The sequence below is a fragment of the Oryx dammah genome, unplaced genomic scaffold (genome assembly GCF_014754425.2).
Source record: "Oryx dammah isolate SB20612 unplaced genomic scaffold, SCBI_Odam_1.1 HiC_scaffold_18, whole genome shotgun sequence".
Classification (NCBI taxonomy): Eukaryota; Metazoa; Chordata; class Mammalia; order Artiodactyla; family Bovidae; genus Oryx; species Oryx dammah.
Window position 1 is genome coordinate 57350031 of NW_024070202.1, and position 12279 is coordinate 57362309.

Consider the following 12279-nt stretch of genomic DNA (forward strand, 5'->3'; position numbering starts at 1 on the left):
AACAAAACCAAGGCAAGATGCCAAGTGGAGAATAAAACAATGAAAATAAGACTAACAAATATGTTGAGAGGAAAGGAAGAAAAGAAAGGATATGCAAAGTTAAATAGAGGTAGATAAAGATTTATATACATTAAAGATTAAAAGTCACAAAAACTTTTTCATTTCCCAAGGCATAGGAAGGTTATATTATACTGTTAGTCTGTTAAGTGTTCAATAGCCTTATGACTAAAGCTAATATACATACCTTAATTAAAAATGTAATTCTATTGGGAAAAGTGGCACCAATAGACTTCTTGAAAAGAGTTTCCACAAACCTTCAGATTGTTGAAAACATAATATCTAGGAAGTCTTATAAAGCAAAAGGATTATGTGCTTAGTCACTCAGTTGTGTCTGACTCTTTATGGCCCCATGGACTGTAGCCCCCTAGGTTCCTCTGTCCATGGGGATTCTCCAGGCAAGAATACTGGAGTGGGTTGCCATGGTCTTCTCCAGGGTATCTTCCCAATCCAGGGATCGAACCCAGGTCTCCAGCATTGCAGGCAGATTCTTTACCATCTGAGCAACCAATGAAGCCCATAATAAAGCAAAGTGTAATAAAATAAGGTTTATAAAGTTAAAATAGCCTCTTTTGAGATCAGTTCAGTTTAGTTGCTCAGTCATGTCCGACTCTTTGTGACCCCACAGACTGAAGCATACCATGCTTCTCTGTCCATCACCAATTCCTGGAGCTTGCTCAAACTCGTGTCCATTGAGTTGGTGATGCCATCCAACCATCTCATCCTCTGTCATCCCTTTCTCCCGCCTTCAGTCTTTCTCAGTGTCAGGGTCTTTTCCAGTGAGTCAGTTCTTCACATAAGGTGGCCAAATATTGGAGTTTCAGCTTCAGCATCAGTCCTTCCAGTGAATATTCAGGACTGATTTCCTTTAGGATGGACTGGTTGGATCTCCTTGCAGTCCAAGGGACTCTCAAGAATCTTCTCCAATACCACAGTTCAAAAGCATCAATTCTTTGGTGCTCAGCTTTCTTCACAGTCTAACTCTCACATCCATACATGACTACTGGAAAAACCATAGCTTTAATTTTTGGATTCAGTTCCTGTTACCAACCAGAGTTTAGTTCCTTCTTCATTTCTGGCACCTGGAGGTTTCTGTCCTTTGGTTTGAAATCTGACTATATCCCAGAATTATTTTGTTATCTCCTTCTGCCTTATCAATTTATTCATTTGGAGGAAAAAGTGACTGATTTCTGTCTGCATAATCCATTATAAAATTATGCTAAAGTTATGCTTGTATTTTCTTCAGTTTTGAATACCTTTACAACGTAAACTAAAACTCTGCATCTATTGGGTCTGGGGGTTAATTTGAATTCAATGAATATTTATTTTGAATCTTTTATCTTGTCACGTACTATCCTAGTGGGTCAGGCATAAAGGAATCTCTGTGACACTTTTTTATTTATTAGTAACTGCTTGGTAGATATCAAGTCCTAGAGTCATAGTTTCCACGTTCAGGTCTAATTATGCGGGCAGAAGTACAAATTGGAAGCCTTTATCTTACATTCCTACAAGGATATTTCTGGGCATTGTTTTCTGTTGCAAAAATTATAAGGTTCAAAAATGGAGGCAAGTACTATAAGTACAGTGAATGAAGAATGCGACATATTATGCTTTCAGTTTAACACAGGCATTTTAGGATTAGGGATTTATATCATCATAACTGAAGGTATTTTAAGGTAAGTTACTTAGTCACAAAGGCAAAGATGAAAGTAAAGTCTTAGAAATGTTTTACAGAACCTTTGAAAAGGCATGATGAATTTTTCTGTACTAATTACTGTATGTTTCTACACCTCTTAATTTAAGAAACTGTTATTGTTTTCCTATTATTCTTGTAGTTTGAAGAGTGACTCTAAGAGGATACTTAAATTAAAACAACATTCAGGTGTTTATATTGAAGGATTTCTGAAATTAAAGATTTAGGGCATAGTTACGTAGTAACCCTGAGCTTTAGATTTAGGACTACAGTTTTCATTTGCAGAATTTTTGAGGATATCACCTACAAGATATGTTACAAACACTTGAGAAGTTCAGTCTGAAAGACAAATCATTTAGAAAAAAAAATTTTTTAAGTTTTTTTCCCCCAGTTGAGAATATTTGCATTGAAGACATTGACTACATTATCTCAAATCAGAGATCTGAGCAGTTGTGAGCTTCCAAGGAGCACTCAGAATGGATGGAAAACATTTTTTATAATTACTGTCATTTTTTTAATCAGTGTGCAGTGATTAAATCATGTAATGAAGCAGGATTTTGATTAAAATCCCTTTCTTTCAATAGAGGTTTTGATCTGTTGACACTGAGCCAGTTGGGTGCTGACTTAAACGCTCACAGTTTGAACAGGTGCTTAATTGGTGTGATGGGAGACAAACAAGGATAAGGCAGACCTAAAGGCCAGCATCCTTCTATAGCTTCTCCATCAGAAAACTTTAGTGGAATCAGTAGGAATGTCATAGAATTTCTGACAAACTCAGTTGCCATTTTCTTCTTCAGGTGGAGTAGCTTAGCCTAATTCATGTACATTTGGTAGCCTTTTTTTTTTTTTTCTGGAAGAAAGTGCAGATTTGCCTATCCTCCCATCTCTATGTTTATTTATGTATTTTTTTTATTCAGTAACTATTGAGAGTATCATGTGTTCCAAACATATATGAATAAGGTCATTTCTCCTTTTTAGTCAGGGGTAGGGAAAGAGAGGAAAAAGTGTGAACAATACAATATAGTGTGATAACTGGAAGTTCAGGGTCCTTACATAGATGGGCCAAATGTGAGAGGTCTAAGAACATTTCCTGGAGGGCTACAAACTGTGAATGAAACTAGGGAATGAGCAGTGTGGGGCTTGCTGCTGAGAGAGTGTGGATTGTTCTCATGATCTTATCAGTTGAAGTACTTCAAATATTTCAGTATTGTGCCATATGAAAAGCAGCAGTGGTAAGAGGAGGCTTGGGAGTAAAGAGATCATAAACGACCTTGTAAGCTGTGCTGAGTTTGAACTTGATCTGGAGGTGGTGGGGAACTGCTTAAAAGTTTTAGGAAGATTACTCTGGCTGTGTTTTAGGACATGAATTTTTGGGTCATAAAACCAGAGGTAGAGAAACCAGTTAGGAACCTCATAAAATAACCTGTACAGTTGTTCTCCACTTTGCAGCAGTGCGCAGGCCAGGTGTGATTGCACTGCTGGTGAAGCCTCAGGAGTCTTACGCCTGAGGATCAATAGCGTGTCCTCTCTTTCTGAGTAGATGTCTTCTCAGGCTGGAGGATGCTGTGGTGATGGGGGTACTTTTTAAAAGAGGCCTTATACTAAATAAGCAGTAATGAATAGCTTATTAAAGAGTTTCATTAAGTTAAAAATATAAATGAAATAGGAAAATAGAAGCGATTTTCTTATAGAGTCATTGTTATTGCCTATAAAATGCTGCACCTGAAGTATTAGCCACTAGTTACTCCCCAGTAGGCCTTGGGCATTGCCTGAAAGTGGGCCCTGAAGGTGTATTTTCAACCAGCATTCTGACCTTTCTTTACTCTGTGTCGTTTTTTACACTATATGCTATTTTAGCTTTTTAGGAAAACTTACGTTTTAAATGATCAGCACTGGAACTGAAACTCTTGCTTAAAATAGTACCTATCCCTGTAGAATATAGTCACCCTTGAAACAGATTATGGGACCATTCTTGAGGGCTGATCATTGGGACAGTATATAACTGTGAAAGATGATGAGAATTTTAATGGTTCACTGATAACTCTCCTCTGACTCTACTTCCTAACCTCCTATGCCAATCTATTCCGTCTCATAAGGCAAAATGAGTCCTGTTTGGATCTGCTTTTCTGTAAATTTTTTACTCTTTTGGAAATGACATTGTATCACATTTGGAACACGTTGTTGTTACTTAGTCACTAAAGTTGTGTCCAGCTCTTTTGCTACCCCTTGGACTGTAGCCGACCAGGCTCCTCTCTCCATGGGATTTCCTCGGCAAGAATACTGGAGTGGGTTGCCATTTCCTTCTGCAGGGGATCTTCCCAACCCAGGGATGGAACTTGCATCTCCTGCTTGGCAGGCAGATTCTTTACCACTGAGCCACTAGGAAAGTCCTTTGAACATGTTGGAGAAGTCTGTAATATGTAGCACATTAGTATAGAAGGATATTCTACTTCTTGTGTAGAGATGGCATTTAGTACTTATGTGGACTTAAACTATGGTCTTTATCCCATAAAACATCAGGGTCACAGCTTGATATTGCTGAACAGTTCTCTGGATGCTGTGGGGGTGAAAGAAGAATGCTTTCAGCACCCTGTTGAGTATGACATGATAACAAATGATTCTTCACAAAGTTCTGAAAGTGTCAGAATGCCCTCAGCCTTGCTCTCCCACAGACAGATTTGGTAGCTTCTACTCAGACTCTCAAAGTCTAATGGAGTCTCTTACCTTAAGGCACATGGTGATGTTTTGATTACTGTGATGGCATGGGAGAGGGATATTTTCTTCTTTAGTTACCACAATGTGTGGGCAAAATTTAAGATAATGATACAAAGAAATAGTTGCTATAGATGGCTAACTTCTGGCTGACTAGCCAACTAATCTTAGAGTTATTCAGTACAGTCTGCATAACACTGAATCTTGTGAAACAAGAATATATTTGCTCATTCAGTCCATGGGGTCACAAAGAGTTGGACATGACTTAGCAGCTAAACAACAACGACAATGTTAACTAAGAGAAATCTTTCTTAATGTGTCACAGGTATAGTCAGTCCTCCATATCCATGGGTCCATTTGTGAATACAGAGAACTAATTGTGCTGTATCATGTTGTCTGCGGGAGTTCCTAGAACCAGCATCTGTGGATTATTGTCTCTAAGTGCTATCTTCGAGTTTGCCACGTATCAGAACTAGAAAACTGATCTGCGGTTTGATCTGAGCCACACCAGTGTCCTACAATGAATATTTTGGTTGAGGTTTAGTCCCGTTGAAGACTGCTATTGTTTCATGTCTGATTTGAGGCTTCTTGGTGATAACTTTTGTAATGAAATCTTTTCATTAAGAATGCATTCACAGATCCCCCTTTCTTTGCTTCCTTCAGAGATCTGTCTATAGCTGCTATCTATTACTACCAGATTTCAACCCCTGTTTCCCTTGTACTCAATTTGAAATTTTATTTGTGTACTCAGACTCTCTGTTGGTCTTTGTAAGGAACCCAAGTACCCTCTCAGCTTTCACATCTGTATTAACCAGGCAGCCTGGGGCAAGGCTGCCATCTGCTTTGTGGGCAGAATCCATCTGCTTTTCAGTTCCACTGATACTCAGGCCCCTTAAAGGTCCTCTCCTGGCACCTGTGGCCCTCTTTCACATTTTAACTTTTTAGCTTCTGGCCAGTATTGGAAAGCACAGCTGCAGAATCACATGCTAACATGGTTTCTATTTCTCCAGTCTTCCGTAGCTTGGATAAGTATAGCATTATAAGGATTGCATTAAAAATACTGTTTATGTTCTATAAATAGTTAACATGGTGCTCATCAAAGGGCAGGTTGGAAAAAATGAATATTTTTATAGTGTAACTGCCTACTTGATGATCTTGTTTTAAAAAAGAAACAGAATGTATGGAACTTATAACAAATTGTATTCAGCCTTTCTTGACATTTTTAGTTTGATTTAATTCTGAGTAGTTTAGGAAGTAATGAAATGTTAAATTCACAAACATAAAAATCTTATTTTTAATAGTTTTAAAGAACTGTAAGAGACTGAATTTTCCTTAGTTTGAAAAAAAAAAATATAGCCTTTACTAACCTTGTGGAATCAGTGATTGACAGGCTGTTCCTAGCAGCCTTATAATGGTCTTTTTCAGTTCAGTTCAGTTCAGTCGCTCAGCCATGTCCAACTCTTTGCAACCCCATGAATTGCAGCACGCCAGGCCTCCCTGTCCATCACCAACTCCCAGAGTTCACTCAGACTTACGTCCATCGAGTCAGTGATGTCATCCAGCCATCTCATCCTCTGTCGTCCCCTTCTCCTCCTGCCCCCAATCCCTCCCAGCATCAGAGTCTTTTCCAATGAGTCAACTCTTCGCATGAGGTGGCCAAAGTACTGGAGTTTCAGCTTTAGCATCATTCCTTCCAAAGAAATCCCAGGGCTAATCTCCAGAATGGACTGGTTGGATCTCCTTGCAGTCCAAGGGACTCTCAAGAATCTTCTCCAACACCACAGTTCAAATGCATCAATTCTTCAGCGCTCAGCTTTCTTCACAGTCCAACTCTCACATCCATACATGACCACAGGAAAAACCATAGCCTTGACTAGACGGACCTTAGTCGGCAAAGTAATGTCTCTGCTTTTGAATGGTCTTTTTAGGCCATGGTAATTAGACTTGAGAGAGTGAAGATGAATTGTTGATTTCTATGATTTTTAAAAAAATTTCCAAATTAAAGAGCTACATAAAATCTCATACACTCTTTACTAAGAATGTTTGCTTTTAATTTTGAGACCTTTGAATATTTCATTACTAGTTTATACCTTTGCTTTATTACTTTTAGGTCTTCAAAATGCTAAATATGTAGAGTCTCTCTGAGTGATCAACCCCAATTTCCAGGGAGTTGTGTAACATGTTTTGCATATTTAATGTTGGATCTTAACATGTAAATCTTAGGTTCAGCCAAACCACGTTGAACTTGGCTGAATCTTTCTTTGTACAATAGGTCTACATATCAATAACGATGCACTGATAATTAGTCATCATTTAGATCAGGGTGGCTTTAGATATTGTTAAATTTTATATCATATGTATCTTTTAGATAATATTCAAAAGTGGCTAAAGAATTTAGGGTCTGAGGCCTGAATCAGAATTTGGGTCTTCCATGTCCAATTAACCCCTTGAGTCAGTTTTCACGCCTGGATGAGGAGACAACAATTTTTCTGTTACCAAGTTGGGAGAACTGATAGAGATGGTATATGTGAGGTCCTTTACACATGTGCCTTTATAATTGCTTATAAATATGAAGATAAAGTTTTTCTTACTTGAGCATACATACTCATTGATTTCTTAATTTTCCCTTTATTCCATCATCTATTGAAAACACTTGCTTATTTTTTCTTCTCCTTTATAAATAATTTTGTTAAGCTGAAGTCCCTAGTAGCTGGAGTATTCTAAGCTGTACCCCTTCAGAATGGAGTCTTAAAGAATCAAAAGAACTACTATAGTGGTTTTATTCTTGGCTAAAATTTTTGAAGAATTTTTTCTTTTATCTCTATTGTTGTGTTCATTCCTATATGGTACATTTAGATCACAACAAAGAATTTTACTTTGTGGGCTCTTAACGCAATGAAACTTGTATACTGTTTTTTAGATTCTTGCTCCTACTGACTTTTTGCCATGTCGTCTTCATCTATCAGTCTTTCAGTTAGGGTGGCTGGCTTGTGATCTGAGTACATTCAACACTTACCTGACTTTGTTGCTTATGGCTTTGCTTCCCTGGTGGCTCAGACGGTAAAATTGTCTGCTTGCAATGCTGGAGACCCGGGTTCAATCCCTGGGTTGGGAAGATCCCCTGGAGAAGGAAATGGCAACCCACTCCAGTACTCTTGCCTGGAAAATTCAATGGATGCAGGAACCTCATGGACTACAGTCCATGGGGTCCCAAAGAGTTGGACACAACTGAGCAACTTCGGTTTCACTTTAGCCTTTACTTTCTTTCCACCTGTGTACAATTCCTTTCCACTCTTCAGGTACTTTCCTATCAATAAGACATGGGGCATGGCGTAAGACTTAACTTCCTCCATGACACCATGACGTCTTTGCAGACTACTCTAGCCAGAGTGGTTATTCTGTTTCTTACATTCCTATGGAAGGAGTGATTAGCTCCAGCACTCTTGTTTTCATTAGCTGACTGGTAAGGAAGGCTTTTTTTTTTTTTCCTTTTTCTAAGTTCTAAGAAACCTTTTCATGTGTGTCATTTGCTTAACTTGACCTAGTGTTGTCCATTACTAAAGCACTAGTTGGTGGTAAGGAGGTATTGCCATGATGGTTTAAATTGCGTGCCTGGTGTGCATCTGTGCTCAGTCATGTCCAGCCCTTTGCAGGAAAGACCTGGTGAACTGGAGCTCACCAGACTCCTCTGTCCATGGGATTCTCTAGGCAAGAATACTGGAGTGGGTTGCCAGCCCTCCCCAGAGGATCTTCCTGATCCAGGAATCAAAACCATGTCTCCTGCATTGGCAGGTGATTTCTTTACCGCTGAGCTACCAGGGAAGCCTCTGGATTAGATTAAACAGAGCTTAACTCTGAAGCTGGGGTTGGATTTATTTGGGGGAGTAAACTGCGTTATGTACGCAGATAATCTGACAACATTCCCCACCCTCCAAAAATGTCCATGTAAATTTTCAAGAAACCTAAGAGCCTCGGAAATACTTTAAAAATCAAAGTCTTTTTTTTTTTTTTTAAGGAATGCATTATGTCCAGAATTCCACTGAAAAAAATTTAAATTAATCTTTGATACTTGAAATGAAAAGCAATATTTATTTATGAGTGATAACCCTGAAAGGACTAGTTAGAGATCAGATTGCCCTGGGCAATGCAGAGGAGTAGGCCTATGTTGTCTTTGACCTTTTCCTGTTTTATCTTTCAGTATATGTCCTTTTTCACTATTTCTTTCCACTTTTCTTCTTTAAGCATTTATTGAATGCTTATTGTGTGTCAGTCGTGTGCTTTGTGCAGTGAAGAATGAATTATAATTGTTTCTGCCATCAAGGACTCTCATAGGCTAGTGGAGAAGTCAGATAAATTTTTGGTCAAGTATTTTAAGTACTGTAATACAATTAGAAGCAAGATGCTAAGGAAATACTCGTGTTCTATGTTCCTGTCACTTGTCAAGGCTAGTTCTCTATTTCTTACCCTGTGGTTTGGACTTCCCTCTGCCTAACTGCCCAAATTTTCCATAGCAAGAAGTTAATATAAGGTTTCATGCAGAACTATCAATTGCAATTGGAGAGGGCCACTTTCCTGGTTGGCAAAATAAAACAGGCTGTGATAGCATCATAAATGATTGCCTTTTATTATGATATAAAAAAGTCAGTCACTGAGGGATGGCGACCTTTCAAGCAATAACAATTGATTCTTAATTTTTCTGTGGATGGGATTTGCCACTATACTTAAAAATATTTTCCTTTTGGTTTGCTTTGGGCAACTTCTAGTTTGTCTAGTGATTATGTATGAAAAGAATATGGCAAAATTTAAATGATAACCTGAGCAACATTTTGAAGAGTTAGATTTGCTGTAAGAGGATTGTGACAAAATAGGTAAATAAAAGATAGAATATACATCACAGCCTAATTCACATTGTTTTTACTACTCTTTACATTTTCATTCTACCTGTCTCCATCTTTTGTTTGCAAAAGTCTATAGGGTGATTTTATTAATCTCAACAGAGAAATAGAATTATTTAAGTGGTCAATGAAAATATATGAATAGTTTTGAAATGAGCTTAACTGACATTGATTAGAAATTGGGGAACTTACAAAAGGAAATATGAGAAGAGCTGAGCTTTTTTTAGGCTACGCATATGTAGGACAAGTGGGGATTAATTCAGTTTATTGAACCTTTAGTTCTGTCTTCTTTCACTTGAACAGCTAACTACTCTTTCATCCCCTCAGTGTTATCTTCTGTCATCAATCCTCCACTCCTCTGGCAGTTATCTTTCTAGAATGCAAATCAGATCTGACAATCTGTTCAGTTCCATTCAATTCAGTCACTCAGTCATGTCCGACTCTTTGCAACTCCATGGACTGCAGCACGCCAGGCCTCCCTGTCCATCACCAACTCCCGGAGTTTACTCAAACTCATGTCCATTGAGTCAGTGATGCTATCCAACCATCTCATCCTCTGTCATCTCCTTCTCCTCCCACCTTCAATCTTTCCCAACATCAGAGTCTTTGCAAATGAGGCAGTTTTTCGCATCAGGTGGCCAAAGTACTGGAGTTTCAGCTTCAGCATCAGTCCTTCCAATGAATATTCAGGACTGATTTCCTTTAGGATGGACTGGTTGTATCTCCTTGCAGTCCAAGGGACTCTCAAGAGTCTTCTCCAACACCATAGTTCAAAAGCATCAATTTTTTGGTACTCAACTTTCTTTATAGTCCAACTCTCACTTTTGGAAAAACTGTAGCTTTGACTAGATGGACCTTTGTTGGCAAAGTAACGTGTCTGCTTTTTAATATGCTAAGTTGGCCATAACTTTTCTTCCAAGGAGCAAACTACTTTTAATTTCATGGCTGCAGTTACCATCTGCAGTGATTTTGGAGCCCCAAAAATAAAGTCTGCCATTTTTTCCCCATCTATTTGCCATGAAGTGATGGGACCAGATATCATGATCTTAGTTTTCTGAATGTTGAGTTTTAAGCCAACTTTTTCACTCTCCTCTTTCACTTTCATCAGGAGGCTGTTTAGTTCTTCACTTTCTGCTATAAGGGTGGTATCATCTGCATATCTGAGGTTATTGATATTTCTCTCAGCAATCTTGATTCCAGCTTGTGCTTTCTCAAGCCTAGCATTTCTCATAATGTACTCTGCATAGAAGTTAAATAAGCAGGGTGTCAATATACAGCCTTGACATATCAGACAGATCTGACAATACTACTATCTAAATCCGTAAAACACCATCTGATCAGCTGTAGGAGCTACAGACTCGTACTTTGCTCACTGTAACCAGTTCAGCCTTTTTTCTAGCATACTCCCTTCAGTTCCCTCAACTCCTCACTTGATGTTGCAACCACATAAAATTCTGCCACTTTCCAGACCTGCTTTATCTTGTCTGTCTACCTCTTCACATACCTGGAATACCCCATTCTTGCTGTATTCTGCCCAAATTCTAATTTTCTTGCAAGAGTCACTTCTTTCCGGAAGCCTTCCTAGACTCATCCATTAGTCATGTTTCTCTTCTTTATCCCTGGTACAAATCGACTAGTTCGTATTATATAGTATTTTGTTTCTTTCCTCAGAGTAGAGTAAAAAACCCCTGTCATTGGTTTTGCATATTTAGCACAATGTCAAGTGCAATAAACACAGTAAATACTTGTTGACTATTAGGAAAGGTAAGATAGAATGAAACCAGCATTTTGAGTACCTCTTTGCTACTTGTTTTTCTGTACAATTTACCATTCAGATTACTTTTTATATGGTTAATGAAGGATAAAAATGATCATACTTTAACCATTGCTGTTTGGTTTCCTGCCAGCTAGGGCTATCATCTCTCAACTCCATCCCTGCCCTATTCTGCTCCATTGCAGAGATACAAAACATACGCACCATGAATGCCAGACCCCATTCCTAAAGCAAGTTCTCTGTCAGGTACAAAGGAAGGCAGTGGTGAACAATGGGAGCGTGAGAGGAGAGAAGCAACTATTTATTTCCTTTCATTGGATGGGGTACTTCAACATGCAGCATCTCTGTCTGTACTTCTGTGGAGTAATATGGGTTCCACTGGACAGTAACAGAGCAGTCCCAGAGGCCACTGTGGCCGTGTTTCCAGGAGCTGAGCGGTGATCGCAGGCATGTGGTCTCAGCCCAGGGTGGTAGTGCCCTGACTTTGATAGGCACCCCAGTTTTTGTTGTGTGCCTTTGGTTATGCCCCCTTCTCCCATTTTTTCTTCTAACCTGTTCAACATCTACATAAACAATTCCCTGCTCTATGTTTGAAGTACCTAGAATACTTCCATCCTAGTGAATAATAATCAGAAGTGGTCTCAGAAAAGAGATTTCAAAGATGAAAATTTACTTAACTGATTGGGATTAAACACAATAGGGTCTTACTCTCAATGGAGAAGTGCCCTGGGCATGCCCTGTTAGTTACTCAGATTATCAGCCTTCTTACTGAAAGTATTCTCTAAAATCAAAGCTTTGGGAAATCAAATGGAAGTTTTAATTGACTGTTATGGTGGGGAAAATGTCTCCTAGGATTCTCAGGGGAGTTGGTTGCTTTTGACTGCATAGAAAAATTTTAGAAAGGAAATGAGTTGAGGGCTTTAAATTCTTAATTCAGGTATGGTGAGAGAAACAGAGCTCCATGTTGGTCCACTAAGATTGTCTTCCTCATTGTTGCAGTTCTTCTGCAGCTGAAAGTAAGACCCCAAATTTGACCCTGAGATTTGTAGTATTACACATTAAGTTGAATTCACAGCCTCCCAAGGTTAGTGATGTAAGATAAGCATTGATTAAGCAGACATGGGATCATGAGAATTGACATGAGTATA

At 38.7% G+C, this 12279-nt stretch overlaps 1 protein-coding gene across 3 annotated transcripts in view; it reads left to right on the forward strand.

The window, feature by feature from the left end:
- IMMP2L (inner mitochondrial membrane peptidase subunit 2) overlaps nucleotides 1-12279 on the forward strand; it is a 957053-nt gene that overhangs the window by 240328 nt on the left and 704446 nt on the right. The window lies entirely within an intron of this gene.